This window comes from Balaenoptera acutorostrata, chromosome 19 (assembly GCF_949987535.1).
Source record: "Balaenoptera acutorostrata chromosome 19, mBalAcu1.1, whole genome shotgun sequence".
NCBI lineage: Eukaryota > Metazoa > Chordata > Mammalia > Artiodactyla > Balaenopteridae > Balaenoptera > Balaenoptera acutorostrata.
Window position 1 is genome coordinate 23,660,172 of NC_080082.1, and position 8,955 is coordinate 23,669,126.

Here is an 8,955-nt window from a genome sequence, read left to right on the forward strand (position 1 = left end):
AGAGGTAACAAACAACTCCTAAATCTCATTGGCTTAACATAAAGGTTTACTTTTAGGAATTTTTTTTTTTTTTGCTTTTAAAATGTATTTGTGTGTGTGTGTGTTTTATTTCACATTTGTTACACAGTATATGTGAGTGAGATGCTCAGCTTCATTTAGTTTCTCAGAGAATCAGGCTGGTGGAAGCTCCACCATTTTGAAGCTCAGTGGCTTTCACTTGGAGCCAATATCTCCCCAGAGGGTATTTGGCAATTCCATAATATATCACTATTGTCATAACTGGAGAGAATGATGCTGGAAGCTAATGGGCAGGGATGCCATTAAACATTCTACAATTCACAGGACACATCCTACCTCTGACACTCAGAATTACCTGGTTCAAAATGACCATAGTATCAAGGTTGAGAAACCCCATTGTAGCTGTACCATCAGCACATTCTCAGATCCCATGACATGGAAAAAGACTGACGGCTCTTCAGCGCTTTATCCTGAAAATAATACACATCACTTCTATCCACAACACAGCTGCCCTAAGTAGTCGCATGTCCCTGCTGAAGTGCGGGGAGGAACTGGGGCATGTGGTGAGGTAGATGACATATTTTATAAGCACTGCTGGTACTGCCATGGTCTAAAACAGAAGCCTGCTGCAAATATACTGTGCCACTGGAGTCCTGTCTTTAAGCTGTTGTATTAGAGTGGTGGGGCAGTGGGGATCAGTATGACTGACCTCTGATACGGGTGCTGAGGGAATAAATAAAAGTCTGCCAGTGAGTTCCGAGTTCAGACTGATCTGCTTTCACATTGCGGTATTCACTGAAACCCAGCAAAAGGCAATATATTAACTTTCCAATGTAATTTTCTCAGATATGTCTGAAAATGGAATTCATTATACTTGAGAATTGAATATTAAGTGTAATTAATGAGTTTGGCAGCTCTTTTATTCTCAGCGTTAGCTGGGAAAATTCCAAGTATTCACCAAATCAGGCAAGTTTTCTCGTTTCCTAGTCATTTCTTCAAGTAGAACAAGTGACTGGGGAACTACTTTTTTTAAAAAAATTCCAGAAGATTCCTTAACTTCTAAAATAAGAGAATAAAATCATTTTGGAACACATAATGGAATGAAATTCATCATTCGATTGTCTTCTTTTTCTAGCAGATATTTCCTCAAAATTAGTATCTTAATAATTACAGTGAAAGACAATTTTTTAAAAAGGTAGAGTACAATTATGAAGAGAAGAAGACCAGAACTGGTCTTGAGTTCTGGCTCTGCTTTATTGCTGCATGTCCACTGGCCTTTCTTTAGCTTTAAAATGACTACCCTCCTCAAAGGAGAAATTTGAGGATGGTTTATTTCATAGCAGATCTTGGCATATCCCTCACATATAATAAACACTGACTGTAGGTTATTAACCACTATTATTATAATTATTGTTACTTATTTTAATTTCAGGTTAAACTATTCATCCCTTGGAGGATGATGCAGAATATTAAGAATAGTTTCATTTTGGCCTTGGATATGCTGCTGGGAAATTTTTGGTCAAAGAGATTTGCATCCTACTTTTCATTTGTTTGTTTGTTTCTTTTAGTAAGCCCGTGTATCAATCCGTGTCCTGAAAGGAGATAGAAACCACACCAGTAATTCAAATTGTGTGATGAATTGAATAGATGGTTAACTAGTAAAAGAGGTTAAAGAAGGCTCTAAGAGATCCAGAAATTACAGATGCAGAAAGCAGCAAATATGTCTAGGCTCACAAATATGTGAGGGAAAGTGAACAAGGAAAGAACTAAGAATTTAGAAGATAGTTCCCCCACCACCATCCAAGGCTGAGATGAAATTCATGTTGAAGAGGGTGTGGCTGCCACAGAACCACACAGACAATGAAGTGCCCTCTGCAAAGGGGCTGGGCCTGAGCTGCTCTGGAGGAACCACTCGTCAAGTGGCTGAGAAGCTTTCTGTCACGGCTGCTTATCTTTTTCTTACTGATCTGTTGGCTCCTTTGCTGAAAGAAAGCATATTGGAACCACAGAGGGAAACCTCGTCCTACTGCTCTGGTCTTCCAATTTCTCTCCAGTGCCCTCTTTCCATAAAGCCTAACAGAGCAAGCTGGTAAAGGAGAAATGTTCACAGGATCTAGTTCCTCTATCACTAAGAGTGAGCAGGAAGACCTTAACTGGTGAGTGGCACAGTCAGCGGTGTGCTGGGACTGGCTATGCCAGCATATGAGAGCTGAATGTTTACATCTCTCCACATTTGGTGGCATCATGTAGGTTGAAATTGGCCATCATGGAAGTATCTACAAAATAGAAATTGGCAAACACTGCAGTTCAGTGCTTCTTGTTGTTGTCGTTTTTCTTGGAGAACCAGTTTCTCAGTATACCCCTGGGCACAACCCACTTTATAGGGAACAAACATACTATAAAAGAAAGAATCCAATTTTGAAAACTTATTGGAATCCATAAATAAGCAGAATAGTTCATTTTAAAAGCTTGTCCACTTTGGAGTTAAGCAGCATAGATTCTGTCCTTTACCGTTTGCTATCTGTGTAATAAGGAATATAGTTTCTCTAAAGTTTCCTCATCTGCAAAATAAAGACCATAATAAGACCTCTCTTAGGATTGTTCTGAAAATGGAGCAAGATAAACCAGCATAAGAGACAGGCACACAGTAAGCCCTCTCTAAGTGTGAGCGATGATGAGAATTAAGACCACATAACATTCCAAAAAAATTTGCTCAGTGTTTTTGGTAATATTAAAACTCAGCTAAATGTATCATGCATAGACAAAGATATTACAGTCCTCAAAAAAGTTTGCATTACAATTCATTAAGAAATATTTAAAATAGTCTAAAAGGCTTATTAGTCATTTGAAAGTTAGGTTTCATAGATTAAAAATCTTTTAAACTTACGTTACTGAAGCCAGTAGCTCAACTTCTGGAAAACTAACATAAGGGTCCATCCAAAACATGAAGGAAAATATTTTTTGCCCAAATATTTTTACCATGTTGCTTATAATAGTGAAAAATCACAAAATAGAAACTCGTTAAGTAAATTATGGGATGGTAGGAAATATTTGGAATATTATGCAATGCTTTGAATAATGTTTATTAAGTACTGATTAACACAGGAAATACAAATAATAATACCAAGAAAGGAAGAGAAAAATTATATACATTATGAACACAATTGTGGGAAAATATGATTGTTAAATGCTTAAAGAAATTGCCTCTTGAAACAGTGCTTATAAATGTATATTGCAGAATGAAATAAGGGAAATAGTTTTCATTGTATGCTACTAAAACCCTGCTACCATATGATTAAATAGTAGGTACTGAATAGACCCAGAGGCAAAGGGCAGGGAAAAGAAGTCTATATATGGATATCCATACCAGTATTGTTCTCTTATTTATCTATCAATCTACCTATCTAAGAGACAACAAGTGTATTTCTTCACATGGATTTCTTTCTGTTTGAAGAAGTGCCATAGGTATAGTAGGAAAAATGGGGATAGAATAATCTTGAGATTGTTTCCTATGTATGTGACATTGAGTTTTTCAGAATAAGAGAAGCACATCAAGGGTTAAGAATTTAGTATTCTATTAGTCCCATCTTTGAACCAAGGTTGTTTGTGCCTTTCTTTTATATGGCAATCACTCTTTTCTTTTAATAAATCTGGTGATGTTGTTGAACTCGTTACTCATAGAAAGTCCGTCTCAGCCTGGATTGTTTTTCTTTTTCGTGGAAGCCCTTCTGTGTGGAAGTGTTATTCTCCCATCTTCTCTATTCTAGACCAGAAATCCTCAATTCTTTACTGAATGTCTCATTCAGCATGGGGTTTCGTATCTATTATGTGTTTTGATAATTCCTCTTACTTACATTTCAGGTTGCCAATGTTCATTTCACAATTTGTTAGCAAGCATTGAACTCAGAACTCTGGCAGTGAAGTGTAGACATAGTTACCCTAGCCAGTGTTGGCGAGGAGAAACACATTCTAGCTCAGTTTAGTTGTCACGTGAACGTTCACATCCGACTCTATTCATGTTTCTCCCTGATACTTCAAGCTTCCATGACTTGTGATAAGGTAAGGAAAATGGATAAAAGAGAAAATTTCTCTTGGACTTTAAATGGTGCAGACAGTATGCTTCCCCAGAACATATTAAGAAACATGCCAATTGATGATTTTTAAAATAATGGAATATGATTAGTGACATCTAAAAATGACCCTGTTAAACCTTTATTTTAATTCTTTGCTTTTCAGTAATTCACATTATTATTTTTTTTAATTAATTAATTTTTGGCTGCGTTGGGTCCTTGTTGCTGCACACAGGCTTTCTTTTAGTTGTGGCAAGCGCAGGCTACTCTTTGTTGCGGTGCTCAGGCTTCTCATTGCGGTGGCTTCTCTTGTTGCGGAACACGGGCTCTAGGTGTGCAGGCTTCAATTGTTGTGGCACTTGGGCTCTAGAGCGCAGACTCATTAGTTGTGGCACACAGGCTTAGTTGCTCTGTGGCATGTGGGATCTTCCCAGACCAGGGCTCGAACCCGTGTCCCCTGCATTGGCAGGCAGATTCTTAACCATCATGCCACCAGGGAAGCCCCACATTGTTATTTTTTAGTCAATATTTACTGAGTCTCTAGGAGATGAGGTTAATGGACTAAAGTGTTTGTGTTTTTGTTTATTTCACTGTTTAGCATTCATACCTATTAAGAGTACAGTCTTCTTGTGACTCCATATTCTTTTTCTAGCTCAGTTTAAAGTGCAAGGAAAATGTAGACACTCAAAAGCATTGCTTAAATACAAAATAAATTAACACTGGCTATTTAAGATAAACAGTCACAGAAATAAGGATGCATATTTGATTAATATATCCTAGTCTCTTTTTAAACTTCAGTGACTCTTTATCATGACCAATTCATGATCTAGCCCTTGGCTACCCTCAGAAAATATTCTGCTATAATTTCCCTCTTCTTTAATTGTGATTCAGCCATACTGGCTTTCCTACTGTTCTTTGATCACATCATGCACACCTCTACCTAATTCTCAATGATATCTGCTCAGTGAGTTCTCTTCGACCCCCCCTACACAAATTGCATGAACCATCACTTGTGATTCTCTTTCTGTCTTTGTTACTTGTTTTATAATACTACCTAATATCATTATGTGTATCCATAAGTCTTTCTTTCTCACTGGATTAAAGCTCCAAGTAGGCAAATACTTTTTGTTGTTGTTCCACCGTTTTACCCACAATGCCTGGAACATAATAGGTAGTGAGTAAATACTGAATGAATGATTGAATGATTGACTGAATGAATGGATAATGCTAAAAGGTAGGTATTAGCACCAACATTTCAGAATTATGGACCTGAGACCTAGAGTGGTTAAATACTCCATAACTTGTCAGAACTAGAAAGTGGCAGGTCTAATTTATCCAGATTGTTAGCTGCTCAAGATCATGACCCGTGCTTGGTGCCCATTTGAACAGTTGACTTTTAGGGTAAAAGTCACAAATTAGATTTCTCAAATTAGGAGAATGTTTGAAAATCTCTGGTGTGAAAACCAGGGTCCAAAGTTCTCCTCCCACAGATTATTACACAGATTATTTTATCTCATTCACAAACTTTCATATCCCATGTGAGTTACATCAAGATTGGTTCCATTTTTTTTAGGATTTTTATTAATAGTTTGAGATTATTAATAGCTTATGATATGTGTAAGTCCCTGTTTTATGTTTGTTTCCATGCCTACATTAATTTTTTGGTGGGGTGTCAAAGGATTCTTATAAAATATTTGCCCTCTCACATGTTCTGAAAAACAACACTTCTTTTTTTTTTTTTTTTTATAAAACTGTGGAATCTGCCAAATTGGACATTTTTTACATTATAAAAATTCTTTACTATGATGTGCTAAAGGGAGAATTTCCCCCTTCTTTCCTTCCCTCCTTCCCTCCCTCCCTCCCTCTCTCTCCTCCCTTCCTTCCTTCCTTCCTACTTACCTACATTCCTTTCTTCCTCCTTCCCTCCCTTGTTCAACATGAGTTGTTTAATTTTAGCGTCCAATAAAAAAAAAAGAGGGTATACTCAGTCATTATTAAAATGGGGTAATTTAATTATTTAAAAAAGCACCTCATATACTTGGGTATTTGAAGTAGAAACACTCTATTAGAATTTTCCACACAATTTTATTAAGGTCCCACTTCCTTTAAAATAGGTCAAAACATGTTATAATAGAATACTTGCCTTGGAAAATCTGAGTCAAGGTTTTATTCCCATTATTGGGACAAAATGCTTAAAATTTCTTATTTCCAGGCTCCATGTTCTAAAAGGAAATAGAAATATTCATCTCAAAAATTCTTATGTGGCTTCTGTGAGGTACGGTGCCCGGCAGGAGTGTTTATAAACATCTCACCTGAGTTTCACTTTCATGTGTCCCTATCTGGAGTTCAGAATTATTGTCCTACTTCCAATCTATTGCTTTACTTTTCTTCCACCGTGTAACATTAGAACTGAAAATAATAAAGCATTCTACAGCCTATTTCTTGCATACTTTGTAGGAAAAAATACTACAGATAGCTACTAAATAATTGATAGATATCACCTTTCAAGTGTAACTGTAAGTGTACAACAATGCTCCAGTCTTCTGCATGCAAGTATCGAAATGATACCAGCAAAACACAAGTTGGCTAAATCAATATTATCAGTGAGACAGAGTTTAAAGAGCGGAAGATAACAAAGTGAATCTATAACTAAAAAATTAACGTTTCTTTACTTTATTTACAGTTCTCATGAAGCCTATATTTTTCTTACATATTTGAAATTGCACAGTCAATTTTTTTAGAATATCTTTGCATAAAACAACAAAAAATAAACATCTGAGATATCTATTGTATCTACATAAATTGAATGTTTCCAAATATGATCATTATTAGGCCCTAATTTTACTTCTTTAAACTTCCAATTGACTTTTAATTAGAATGCAAGCCCTCGGAAGTCAGAGATCGTATCTTGTTCATTATTGTGTCAAATGCACTTAACACAAATGCTGCTATGTTTTAAGTGATTAAAAATGTAGCTAAGAATTCTTTGTAGTTTTATAGATCATTTCAAACATCACTGCTCTGAAAACCTAAATCAGTATTTTTTGTTTTTTATTTAGCAATTTCGAAATAAATTGCAAATATATCGTTGTTCAACATTTACAATATTTTATCCTCTATCATGTGGGAATATGAAGGACATGATACATATTAAATACAACAATTAAGTACATCTGATGTTTCTTTCTAAGGGTTCTGGAACACTTTGTAATATTAATTAAACAACAAAGAAGGGAGTTGTTTATAAGGTAGACAGGAAAGGGGCAATAAATGAATCATGTCAAAATGGATTCAATTCCTAGTGATAAAATTTATTCAGAGAATGAAAAGCCAGAGAACAACTTACTTGAATTATTAGATTATTGCAAATCACTATTGGCTGACTATTATAACAGCAATAATATCTTCATAACCTTTTGAAAATTACAAATCTATTTTACATCCATTTGGTCCTTACCATAATCCAGAGTTGTTTGAAGGACAAATATATTTTACTGATTTTCAGATTGTCAGAGTGGATATTAAATGCTTGCTTGTTTAGTTTCTTCATTTAATGGGAAAATTGATGTCTTCCCTGACTTTAGGCTGTGACATCCCCTGTACCAAGCTCCTATTGGTAGAACAGACTGATATAATCATGGCATCCTTGATTTTAACAGTGGGTTGGATTGGAAATATTTCACAAATAAAGTCCATAATAGCTAACTTTTTCTTTAAGGCTGTAGCAAATTAGACCATTTTTAATGTGATTTTTGGTTTTATCATAAAACTCAAGTCAGCACAATTGCTAAACCCGCACAGTAGGAACAGGTGAAGCAAATAGGGGAAATTGCAATGACATACATCTGACTGTGGATCCAAGTCATTGACTACATCTGTCAGATCCTAAGAATTCACCAAATGTTTGTTTTATTTTGTGCTATACATTAAAAGCAACTCTGAATCATTTTGGAGAAAAAATACATATTTATTCACAAAGTATATACTTTAAATCCAAGGAAGTTTGTCAAATTGTTTCACTGGGAGAGCACAGGGTACAACAGCAACATTTTAGTCCTGCTAAAAAACCATTATACTTATTATATAGCTCCAATTATGACATTGAAGAAGATAATATTGAAAAAAAATCCCAATAATAATCCCATAACTTTAACAAATGTAAGTGTTCTACATGTACACATCTCCTACCAGACCCTGTCAGTACATATGCATGATTCGAACACTGGTACACTCCTTGCATAGATGCAATTTTGTATTCTGACTTTTTTTTTCTTTTTACTTAGCATGATATGACACATTTTTCAATTACTACTTAGCCTGCAAAATTCTGATTTGAAAAGCTGAAACTTTGTATTTTTTCTTTTAAATATATTGATAGCAAAACAAGCCTGAAGACCTAGAGATAAACTCTAGGCTTCTAGGCCAAATGTCTGAAATGGTTATCACAATCTGTGATCTGACTTCAAATTTTATTCACCTACTCCCTCAACCTCACTTGCAGTTTTACATATTTTTATCTTGTTGAATTTCCACTCTGTAATTTATCCATTTTTTTCTCTGTTTTCCAAGTTGAGATCACAAAACCAAACTACAGTAAGCTGGACTACTGGAACATTTTTTGAGAGGACTAGGGGGAAGGAGGAATGAGGAATACAGATCAGTTAAAGCAGTCTGTAGAGGTAAAAGTATGTCTTTGCAGTGGTCCCCTGCCTATCCCTCTTCACTATTTCAGAAGTTAGGAGCTTCTTTCTTTGAAGTAGTTCTGTGCATCTTTCTGACAAACAACAACTCTATTCTGTTATCCCGTCTCACCTAGAATCAAATATTTGCTATTCTTCCCTAAAATGGCTCTTGGCAGATTATCCCT